Raw genomic sequence first — 12,221 nt, 5'->3', positions numbered from 1 at the left:
ATAAGAACTCGCAGAAACGCAAAATGATGAGTCAATTAAAACATTTAATATAAAAGTAGTGACGGCATGGCTTTGTGAGGAAACCTAAATCAAATACGCAAATGCAACCAAATGTGCAAGAAAACTATTGTTACCGTTTCCTTCTTCATATTTAGCTGAATGCGGATTTAGTGCCATATAAATGATTTGCTTCTAAAAGAAAAAAAATTGCTAGATATAACAAAATGGCGAGACTTGAGACTGAAGTTAATTAGCCTGGAACCTGACACAAAATCTCTTTCTAGAAAACATCAAGCGCAAGGATCTCACTAAATTTAAGTAATAAATAATCTAAAGTAACTAAAGTAATATAGAATAAAATTTCTAAGATTATATTCAGACTTTTCCAAAATACATCTTACAGCCTAACTTCAAATACAATACTTCAGTTTTCTGAACCTAAATCGAAAGGGCTTTGGTTACCGTCTTAATTAATTTTATGCGTCTTTATCAGTTCTTTCGATGTCTTCTCAGGGCTTATTTTCGAAAATCAGAAGTGCCGGAGGGCTATGGAAGACCGTCAGGAAACAAGAGTAAATAAATAAATACAATGCGTAAAAAAGATAAAAATCTGAAAGGTTTCAGATTTTAAATTACGTCCAAAGGGGCTTTTTTAACATTTTATCTGTTAACTTTATTTATTAAATATCACGTTCTTTTCACTTAAACCATAAAATTCAGTTCAAGAGCAATATCGCAAAATAGTGTTAAATTGAGCATATCTTTAGAATTTCCGATAGGCAGTCTCACGCGCTGGAGATAAAAATGTTTTTTACTGTACAACGTTGCCATTGCACGCTTTGAAATCCTTGAGTTTGTTAACCAAATATTCGTTAAAGATTTACAAAATATGAAATCGATAATAAAACAAATTCCAAATTTCAAATTTGGTCTTCCACATCCCCATAATCGCAGTAGGTTTACGTCATTCAAAATTCGATGGCTGTATGTATTGTTGTTTTATCACAGTGCGAGAAATATACATACATTTATGCAGATTTTTCATTCTTTAATTTCTTCAAATAATAATGCAGGACTCTAACATTTGGTGGCAACAGTTTGAAAAGTGAACCAACGCAAAATCTCAAAACGAAAACAATAGTCCTTCACGGACAAAGCCCTTTTGGACTAAAAATCTTTGATTAAAATTATTTTGTACTGAATTTCAGTTCTCCATTATATTTTCTGAAAATTTACTTGCTGTGTATGCTCAACAGTTTCTTAGTGATTTCTTTCTAAAAGCTGTCATTCAAGTTTCTTTAGTGAACATTTCAAAATCTGAATATTAAAAATTATGTATATGCTAGGGGCATTAGAATTTTAGAAAGGCTTACGTGGGGTAAAAACGGTTGGGAAACACTACCATTAAAAATTTCAAAAAATTAAACGTTATTAAAATAAGTTAATATTTCATAAAATGTTAAACAATGGCTCATTTACATATCAAATAATAATAGCATCTTTCATTAATTAAAAAATTAATGCTTTTTATTAGAAAATAACACAAAAATTTAAGTTTTTAAGAAATATGTTTAGCGCTTATAAATTGCTTTTTTTATTAATAATAACAGACTCATTAAATTTGAAAGATAAATTAAAGATTTTATGCTTTGCAGTATGGCAACATTCGGAGAATTGGCTATGCGCGATAGAGTATTCTAGTTATTTGCTCTCCCTCTTTCCATATAAGTATTTAAAAAAGAATTTAATTAATTTTTTAAAAACTTTTTGTAGTTTTAAGATAAAAAATCTTATGCTTCGGCTAAAGCTAGTGAATGATAAATGTGTTTCTGGATTCTTGCCTTTCTCCTGTTAACAGTTTCCAAGTTTTCTGTCTAAGATTTTATTTTGTTGGGATGAGAGTTGACATATTAATTGAAAAAATTATTCTTGTTTTCAGTATTTTTAAAATAATTTCCTATTGTGATTTAAGGTAAATAACAGCATTTGTATCCAATTCTACTAAATAATAACGTTGGTAGAATGCATAGTTTTAGAATAAAAAAAGAAAAATGGAATTTAGTATACTTTGAATTCCCTAATTAGATAGGTCAATAAAAGTCTGTTCAGAGCTTTGGTTATATAATACAAAATACTTTCTTTTGCCTGTAAGAAACGTGAATGAATAACGAAATTTCGATTTTTAAGAATCGAAATTTAGTACACAAATTTTTATTTAGTAGCTCTTGTTTTGATGTTCATTTAAGATTAAAAGCAAAATATTCATTTCATTCGCTAGCCTTTATATTCATAATATTAAATTTTCTTTTAAAAAAAATTCCAGGGGGAAAACTGAAATTGCTTAGATTGATTGTCACAATGTTTTAATTTTAGTTTTGCTTTAGAATTGTTATCAAAACTCTTCATTAAAACTGATAACAAAGTGTTTCAGAATTTTTTTCTTTTCTTTTCTTTTTTTTTTTTTTTTTTTTTTTTTGTAACAAAAGAATCATATTACAAAATTAGGTTTTAGTTATTTGCTCTCCCTCTTTCCATATAAGTATTTAAAAAAGAATTTAATTAGTTTTTTTTAACTTTTTGTAGTTTTAAGCTCGGCGAAAGATTACTTTAAACCGTTTTTTTTTAAGAAAAATGCTTTTTATAATTTTTTCTCTGAAAACATGTTGTTTTAACATTAAATTAATGAATGAAAAACGAAAATCTGTATAATAACAGCAGATTTTTTTAGCGCATATTGGCAATTTGCACAGAAGGGATATTCATTTTGGCGTTTTGCGTTGTCTACTGCAAAACGGCGTTTCACGATTCAAATTATAGGTACCAAATATTAGAGCCCTGAATTATATTTTAAGACATTAAATAATGAAGAATCTGCATGAATGCATGTATGTTCCTCGCACTGTGAAAAAATAACAGTACCTAGAGATATCAAATTTTTAATAACATAGTCCTCCACTCGAATATGGACATCTGGAATACCACATTTGGAATTTATTATCTATTTTATATTTTGTAAAACTTTAACGAATTGTTGATTAACGAACTCGACGATTTCAAAGCGACCAATGGTAACACTGCACGGAAAAATAAAAAACATTTTTATCTCCTGCGTGCGAGACTATGTATCGGAAACTCTAAAGATATGCCCTTTTTAAATATTTTAGAATATTGCCGTTAAATTGAATTTTATGGTTTAAGTGCGAAGAACATGATATTTAACAATAAATAAAGGTAACACACAAAACGTTAAAAAACGCTCCTTTGGGCGTAATATGTTGTTTTCCGATGATCGTGCCCTTATGAGACTTGGGCCCGGTCACTAATAAGGCCGGATGTGGTGGTAAGGGGCACTTACTAGGTGGGCCACTTTAACTTCCTAAGAAGAGACGGGCAGTTACAACAGTGCCTTCTCCGGGATTCGAATCCGGGCCCTTTTGGCATGGCAGTCGGCTCTCCTAACCACTATACAGACTGGGCGGTAATAGTAGAAAATCTGGAAGCTTTCAGAAGTTTTTTTTTTTTAAGATTTTATTAGTACAGCAAGCATGAAGATTTTGTCTGAACATGGATTGTGCGATTCTTACTAATATTCAGCTCCCCCACCTCCCTGTGTTCGAATGATGATAGCTCAGGGGTGTCAATTTAGAGTCGCGCTGACAGCATACTACGCTCGAAACAATTTGATGCGGCCCGCGACGACATTTCAGTTATGTGTTTTGTAAACAGAGTATTACAAAGATTTCAAGATTTCAGTTATTTGAAACTCGAGTTTATATTTTTTTCTCTCTCATTTCCATTAAAAGCGAACGGAAACAACGATTCAGAAAATCTATAAGTGTAGCTAATTAATTTAAAATGTGATATATATTTTATTCAAATATTTCAAGATACAGATTTCATTAATTGATAACTCTAATTAACTTAAATTAACTGTATTTGTCAAAGAATAAACAAGCTTAGTTGCGAACTTTTGGACTAAGAATAGTTTTTCTGTTTCTGAATAAATTTATATGCGAATAGCTTTTATTAACAGTAGAAAACTGATAAGAAAAGAACGGGATTGACCGATTGGCATCTACAATCCGTGATGATAATGTCCGGTAATTTCTCGCTAATTTTACTAGAATCTGCTATCATTATGTTTCAAGCTGTAGAAAGAAATAAAGAATTTGTAATTATTTGCTTATAAATATGTATTTGTATTTATGCGCTGAAGAAAAAATTAATAAATAGGAGAAAGAAATTTAGTTATTATTTATTCTATATTTCTATCGCACTTGGAAAAGATTCTCTGAACACTTCGAAAATTTTCGTAATTTATTTAGTTAAATTTATGTAAATTATTGAATGATTAATTAAACATGCTAGGATTATTTGAAAGGAATGCCAGTCAAAGAATTTCAAATTTAGCTTTCAGTATGTTTTAACTACACAATGTAATCAGCAAATGTCTTTTGTAAGTACTAAACGTTAAATTTCAGGCAGAAAATAGAAATTTTACTTCTTTTCGTGTATGGTATTATTATTGTTATTATTATTATTCACGTCCCGTTTTCATAAATATTTGGTAAGCGAAATATAAAATTAATTAAAAATATTTTTTATTTTGAAAATAATTTTATTAAAAATTTTGTTAAAAAAAATTCTGGCTCTCATTTTTGTCCAGACTGTGCTTGTGATCTGCATGTGATTTGAGTTTCATATCTCTCAATACTATGTATTCGACCCGGCTTCGGTTCCAGGCGAAGAGGCTGGCTGACATGTTTGGTTAGATTATAATTTTTCAGATGTGTAAAGTGAATATGATCCAATGTCCCTTAGAAACTGCTCCATGAAAGTATACAGGCAGATTGTAAAAACGTACCCCCTTGTGCGTTTTGCCATATTTCAGTGACATAACCTAGCTTTAATGACAGTCTTTGAAAATGTTTTAAGCAGCCTGTCAATAATGTCAGCTAAAAAAACATTGTCTAAGGGGTAACATGGAAATACCCGATGTAACAGAATCACCATTTTAGAAACTAAATATAAACTTTCGAATATTTTTATCAAGATACACGAACTTTTTGATTGTATTTTTTGATACGTGATCTCGGAACTTTCCACATCAGTGACGGAGCAGTTAAAGAACGCCTTATACTGGTAGTTTGTCCGGGTTCAAAGGGGCTCGCTGCTCGGTTGTTATTCACGGTAATTCATCATCATTCTCTTGCGTAATGTTAATTCGAGCCTCTTTCTTTGTTCCTCTCTTCAGACAGACAGCATGCTTTGCAATTTTAAATAACCTGACTGAAGCGCACTAAAGAGGCGCTAGAGTTTTTTCCGCAAGGACAACGGCATTAACTATATTTCGCGAAACAAACCGGCTAAAGTTGGGCTTGCATGTCTGTGCTCTTAATTATGCTACCCGCAGTCAAACAACAAACCTATTCATTGATAGCAAAATTATACTGAAATAGGAAATGCAAGCAAATTTTTAATTTTGTTAAAAAAGGCAATTAATATTAAAAACAAATTCAACAACCACGATTCTTCTTTGTTTCAAGCAGAAATTTACTTCGCGAAATCATGCAAATAGCTTAGAATAAACATGACGAAACTAAGACATTAAATACGGCTCGCGGTTGAACAACAGAAGCGTCCTTTTTGAAATATCAGACTACGACATACTCTTCAACAATTACCAGTTCAATTTCCAAAATTGTAATACGCGTATAAGATTCTCAGAATAATTTGAAAGCATTTGTGGGGCTCTAACCAACAAAGTAATAATAAAGGAGAGATACATAATCACGTTTTAGTGATTTATTGAAACAGTAATTCTATTTTAACAACTGAGTAGTGACTATCGAGCAGGAAAAGCGTATAATGCATCGAGAAAACGCTGCGTTCATCGATGTTCTTCGATCTCACCGAAAGATACTGCGTGTACGTATGCAGTTGTAACTTGCATTAAACTAAAATGTTATCTGATAATCAAGTTCGTCTCTGATGAATCCATTAACTAATTTTTAAAGTATGATCTTGGTATATCTGCTCAAGGTAATTTAGTTTAATAAGTTTAACTATTATTTTTGAAGCTAAATATCTGATAATAGCTGGCGGTTTATTCTACGATGTTCATTCGACTTCCGTATTTTCTCACTTGTCTTACGTTTGCATTCTTTTCGAAGAGAGAACATGCATTGAAAGTTAAAAAAAATCTACTTCTATTTTTGAAATTATTGATTTATTTTTTTTACTCGAATGATAAATTTTACGATTATAGAGACCCTTTTTCTTTTTGAGGTTTAAATTTTTTCTTAGAAAAATTAATGATTAGTTAATGCTAGCTTATCAGAAGATACTGTATGTTTGATTTTTTTTCTCTGAAAAAAATTGTCTAATGAATTCAGTATATTGTAGGGATACGTTTCCTGAATATACAGCAACAGCAACAGTAATTATTTAGCCTTAGAAGTACCCATATTAATTAAAAAAATGCAATATTCCTGTTTGTTTATTTGGCTCTTCTGGTAGCGCACAAACATATATTCAAAAATTCCTCTATTATGTTTACAAGGGATTTCCTCCTTCCTTGCTGTGTACCTTCGTATTGTCATTAAAAGTATGCTCAGCTAGGAACTGGAAGGTCCAGTGTTCGAATCCCAGGTCTAATTTTTTTTTTTTATTTATTTTTATTTTTTTAATTTTTTTTTTTTTTATTTTCTACTCCGACAAATACATAATCGCTCTGCAACTTGCCTGAGGTAAGATGTGGTTTACCACAATTCATCTTCAGCTGAATTGACGACTTGGTCATTTTCTTCCAAGTTGCCTCTTAAGTGAGGGAGAATGTAAGGAATTTTCTCCTTCCTCGCTGACTGTCTTTATATTGTAATTGGAAACATCTCCGATTGGCGTTCTAGCTCTGAGGAACGACACTGCTAATTTTTCATCTTTTTTTGCTCCGATAAATATCTAATAGCTCTGTACGTTAAATTGGACGTAAATATGTCTTTGTGATTCCTGTAAATTTTAAATTCCATCATATGGCTCTACACTCCGGACTTAGAATATCGCAAACAACATTTAGTGCTTTAGAGAAAAGAAAACAGTATAACAATCGATGGAATAAATGCAGGGAAACAGGAGAATTGAAAAAAAAAAACATTTAACTGCACATTAAAGCAGTTAAAAATAATCGATCTAATTCATAAACTGACTAGGTTTATTAAGTTATATGAAAAAGAAAATCACACAATAGCTAGCTGCTTATAAATCTTTCTGAAAGAAACTGGTCAGTATTCACATTAGATGGAGAAAATCCACGAAAATTCATCATGCAGCCAGCTCATTAGTTTTGGTTTAAATCTCTGTCAAACTACCAATATACAGCAGCGGGGAAATTAAAGATTGAAGTAATCAAAAGAATGCTCTTAATTTATGTATATTTAGCAAAATATAAAAAAGAAAATATTTTAAAATGCATAAAAATTTAGATTTCTTTAGAGAATAATATCAGAAAGAAATTAATCAGAATAATGTCGGATAATCAGTAGAATACGTATTTCAAAGGACAGATAGAATTATAAGACCATTTTAAAGTAGCAATAAGCTGATGCCTGATCTTCGAAATGATGGTGAGGTTCCAAAATAATCAGAATAAAGCTTTAAGTTTCTTTCAGCTAAGAGTGGCAATATATATAATCATATTTAGAGCATTTGGCGTTTAAATTCTTACGTCGACTGAAAGAAACAGCGTGAAAAGTAAAATTAATTAAATTTTTTAATGTAAAAATAATGATATTTTAAAATACATTTTAAACTTGGCATATGCTAATTAACTTTTTCGCGTGCTTACACGCGAACGGGGAAAGGAAAAAATTAAGAAATAAACTCTAACTATCTAAAAATTTCAGATTACTGTTGAACAACATGAAAAGTTTACGATTAAAATTTAAATAATTTTCAAAGCACTTAAAAATTTAAAAAATGTAAAAAACGTAAAATTTAAAAGGAAATTCCAGTTAATATGCGCATGATTATTCGATTTTAACATCTTAAGCAATTTTAAGGTACGCAATTATGTAGTTTTCTTTAACGCATATCATTTAGCCTATTTATCAAAAAAGCTGGCTTTACCAATCTACTATTGAATATCCAAACATATTTTTTGCTTGCAGTATCAGAGATGGAGTTGTTTGAATTTCAAATCTACATCTTGACGGAATTCCGAATACCAACAAACAAATCCGAAAAAATCTAACACTGCTTGTTCATGACCTATTTTAGTAAGATATAGATTTTCTACAAGCTATTGTTATATTTGGAAGTTTATGAAAAGAATCTCTCGAAATGAAAAATGGGAAAACGATACCTAACACAGAAAATTTAAGGCAGTTCTCCGATCATAATAAAATATGTCACTGTCAGAAGAGCAGTAGTTTTATTATTACAGTTTTAAAAGCGAGACGTCAAAAATATATTATTCAGCAATTTCCAAATAGATTATTAAAGTAGATAAGATAACAGTTTTCAGTTTACGCTCACTTACCGTATCACAAAATTTGGCTTATGCCATCATAGTTTTCGCGAGACTCAAAATATTTGAGATGGAACATAATAAAACTAAAAATAGTATAGAAGATTATTATTATGAAAAGTTAATTTTTCTAGTTCAATGGGTAATGACAACGTAATAAAGACAGATTAACTTTTAACGAGAATGTCAAAACTTTACCTTAAGGGAGAAATGTCTGTCTTGTCTAAATTCGCTCGAGAACACGTATAAATATGCATCAAATCTATTCAAGTGATTATTTGCTAAAGAATTAACGCAGTAAATTCGTATGGAATTGTCGTATGGAAAAGTGGGTGGAATAATGGAGTAAATAAGTATTACTATCATTTTGGTTTTTTCGTATTTGTATCTAATAGTACTCAAAGTTTAATTAATTGAGAATTTGATTTTACATTCGGCGTATAGATCTGTTCTAACAGCTCCGCAAAGAATAAGTAAAATAAAACAGAAAAATACTCGGTTATAATAATTTCATTGCTATCAATAGATCATTTAAAATTTAAAGTTAATAAAATTTAAATGTAAAAAGTGCTAAGGATTTAGTTAAATACGAATTTATGTTATTAACTATTTAAATTATTTTGTCGAAGTTAAAAAAAAAGTACTTGAATTTTTGTAAAAACACAAAATTCATATGCTTCCAGGCAATCATATTGCGCGGCATTTTATGATTTTTTTTTTTTTTTACAAAACCTATTTGAATGTAAAAAAATGTAATCAATAGTTTTAACGTTATCAATAGTTTTAACGCAATTTTAACGTTGTATGTTAAGAAGTTTGCTGCATAAACGTTTAGGTTACAGCTTGTAGAGTTTCATTTATTTTACTGATACTTATTTTAATTTATTAACCTTTTCTATCTTCTCTTATTCCCCTTACGTTTCCTCGTTGGGACGTAAATTAACTAGGGTGAACAAGTGTATTTAAACTGATGTAGCGAAAGGTTTAGCTAGAGGGTAGGTTCGCTATTGTAAGCTGATGTTGTTATTCTTTCCAGCTGTTAAACCTTGAGTATCGGCTTCGCATTCTTGCCGCCGAATAATTATCCTCTCGGTGTAGGTGCTGAGTCAACCTGTTAGATTAAACTGAATTGTGTAGTCTTGAACTACTCTTACCTTAAAATTTAGTATTATGGAAATTTCCTGTTATGTTTTTACCACCATTCCTCAAATTCCATATCACAGATTATGTTCTTACTGCATTAATATAAATATTAACAAGACATAGTGCACAATAAAAATTAAGCTTTATTTAGGAACATCGCGCATACTCCCCGACAGCCTGCCTGTTTCGCTCTCTCGCTACTCGTAAGAAACTTCTCCTCTAGGGTTGCCACACTTATCGGAGGGCGCAAGGCGCGCTCCTTATCGCCATCACCACAGAGTTTCCCCCCAGTTCCTTTAATGGCTATTCAAAGGAACGACATAGGTTATGAAATTATCTCAGAGTATCCGTGCTGTCGGGTATTTTTTACATGATTACAAAATTAGAATATAAAATTAGAAAAGATCAAAATGCAATTCAATATATAACAAGGTATTGACACATATAATAAAAATGAAATAACAAAAAATATGTTAAGATATGAATTTAAAAAAAATGTTTTAAATTGTTATGTAAGAAGCAAGTTTCTTAGGGAAGTGAACATGTCTTCCCGATCTGGTGACAGTTTGTGTCTTAGAGAGTTCGTTTGCAGATTTATTCTGCTGAACTGTCTTTAAGTCTTTATTTGTTTTCAGTTCAGGCAAATTAGAATCCGAAAGCAAATAGGCTGGTTTCACACGGTCTATAGACACAGTAGATTTCAGACCGTTAATATCAATTGTGAAAGTTTTGTTCGTTCTAGAAAGAACTTTATGCGGACCTGTATATGGTTGGCACAGAGGTGGCTTTACTCGATCGACACGTAAGTATACATGCGTACACGACTTTAAGGTAGCACTTACGTAACATTTTTCTTGGCAATGTGCAGATGTTGCTATTGGATTCAATTGTTGGTTGCATTCTATGCCGGAGATTCGTGATAAATTGTGTGTCATACGAAGATATCTTAGATGACGTTATCATATCACTAGGCAGCTTGAGAGTTGTGCCGTACACCAGTTCAGCACAAGATGACTGTAGATCTTCCTTTACGGCTGTCCGAATACCAAGCATAACAACTGGTAGTGTTTCAGTCCAGTTATTGGTCTCGTGAGCCTTGAGAGAAGATTTTAAATGTCGATGAAATCGTTCAACAATGCCGTTGGACATTGGATGATAGGCTGTTGTTGTGATTCTGTTCGTACCCAAAATGCGCGTGAATTCTGCAAAAAGTGCGGATCTCATTTGAGAACCTTGGTCTGTTGTTATGATCGATGGGCAGCCAAAACGAGATATCCAACAGTTGAAGATGGCTCTGCAAATGGTTTCCGTTTTCATATCCGGGATGGGAATGGCTTCAGGCCATCTGGAGAATCTATCTATTAGAGTCAAAAGGTACACGTTGCCTTCTGATGGAGGTAACGGTCCAACGATATCCATATGGATTTCTGAAAAACGTGCATCAGGAAGAGAGAATGTGCCCAGTGGTGCTTTAGTATGCCTAGTAATTTTCGATTTTTGGCAAGATTCACAGGATTTCACCCAATTTTTGATATGACGTTTCATATCGGGCCATACATAACGAGAACAAATAAGCTTCGTAGTAGCTGCAATTCCTGGATGTGACAGATTATGCAGATGATTAAAGATGAGTCTGCGAAAGGAATTCGGAACAAATGGACGAGGAATGTCTGTTGATATGTCACAAAGAATATTACCATCAGAATATTGGCACGGTTTAAATTCCAGTTTCAAAGATGATGTGTTGTTTTTGAGAAGGTCTTGTACCTCCGGATCATGCCGTTGAGCTTCCGAAAATTTTTAAAATCCAAAAATGGAGATTTTGTTATGGAATCAATTTCGATTCTTGAAAGAGCGTCAGCAACGACGTTTTTTGAACCTTGCACATGCCTAATATCAGTAGAGTACTGAGAAATAAAATCTAAATGGCGCAATTGTCGAGGTGAACATTTATGAGGGTTCTGTTTAAAAGCGTATATTAACGGTTTTTGATCCGTATAAATTATAAAATTTCTGCCCTCTAACATGTGTCGGAATTTCTTAATTGCAGAATAAATAGAAAATAATTCCTTATCGTACGCGGACCATTTCTGTTGACTTTTATTGAGTTTCATAGAGAAAAATGCTATAGGTTCCCATGTTTGTTGAGACAACTGCATAAGTGTGCCGCCGATTGCGACGTCTGAGGCATCTACCCAGATGCTTAGCTGGGCTCTGGGAATAGGGTGTCTCAAAAGGGTAGCCTGAGCAATGGCATTTTTGGCAGCAATAAAGGCTTGTTCAGCATTCTCGTTCCAATTTAATTGTGGGGATGAATCCTGAACACGAGAACGAGATTTCTTTTTATTAATATAGCCTTCTAACAATTTTATTAAAGGAGAAAGAATATGTGCTGCTTTAGGTATGAAACATCTATAAAAGTTAAACATGCCTAAAAATCGGCGAAGCTGAGTGAGAGTGGTAGGTTGAGGAAAATCTAAAATACATTTGACTTTGTCAGGAAGAGGTTCAATTCCGTTTTCACTAAGGTGAAAACCTAAGAAATCAATAGATG

This window comes from Stegodyphus dumicola, chromosome 2 (assembly GCF_044657685.1).
Source record: "Stegodyphus dumicola isolate Sdum_Otavi_A_Nest chromosome 2, ASM4465768v1".
Lineage (NCBI taxonomy): Eukaryota > Metazoa > Arthropoda > Arachnida > Araneae > Eresidae > Stegodyphus > Stegodyphus dumicola.
The sequence above is the reverse complement of the archived record's forward strand: the minus strand, read 5'-3'. Positions refer to the sequence as shown.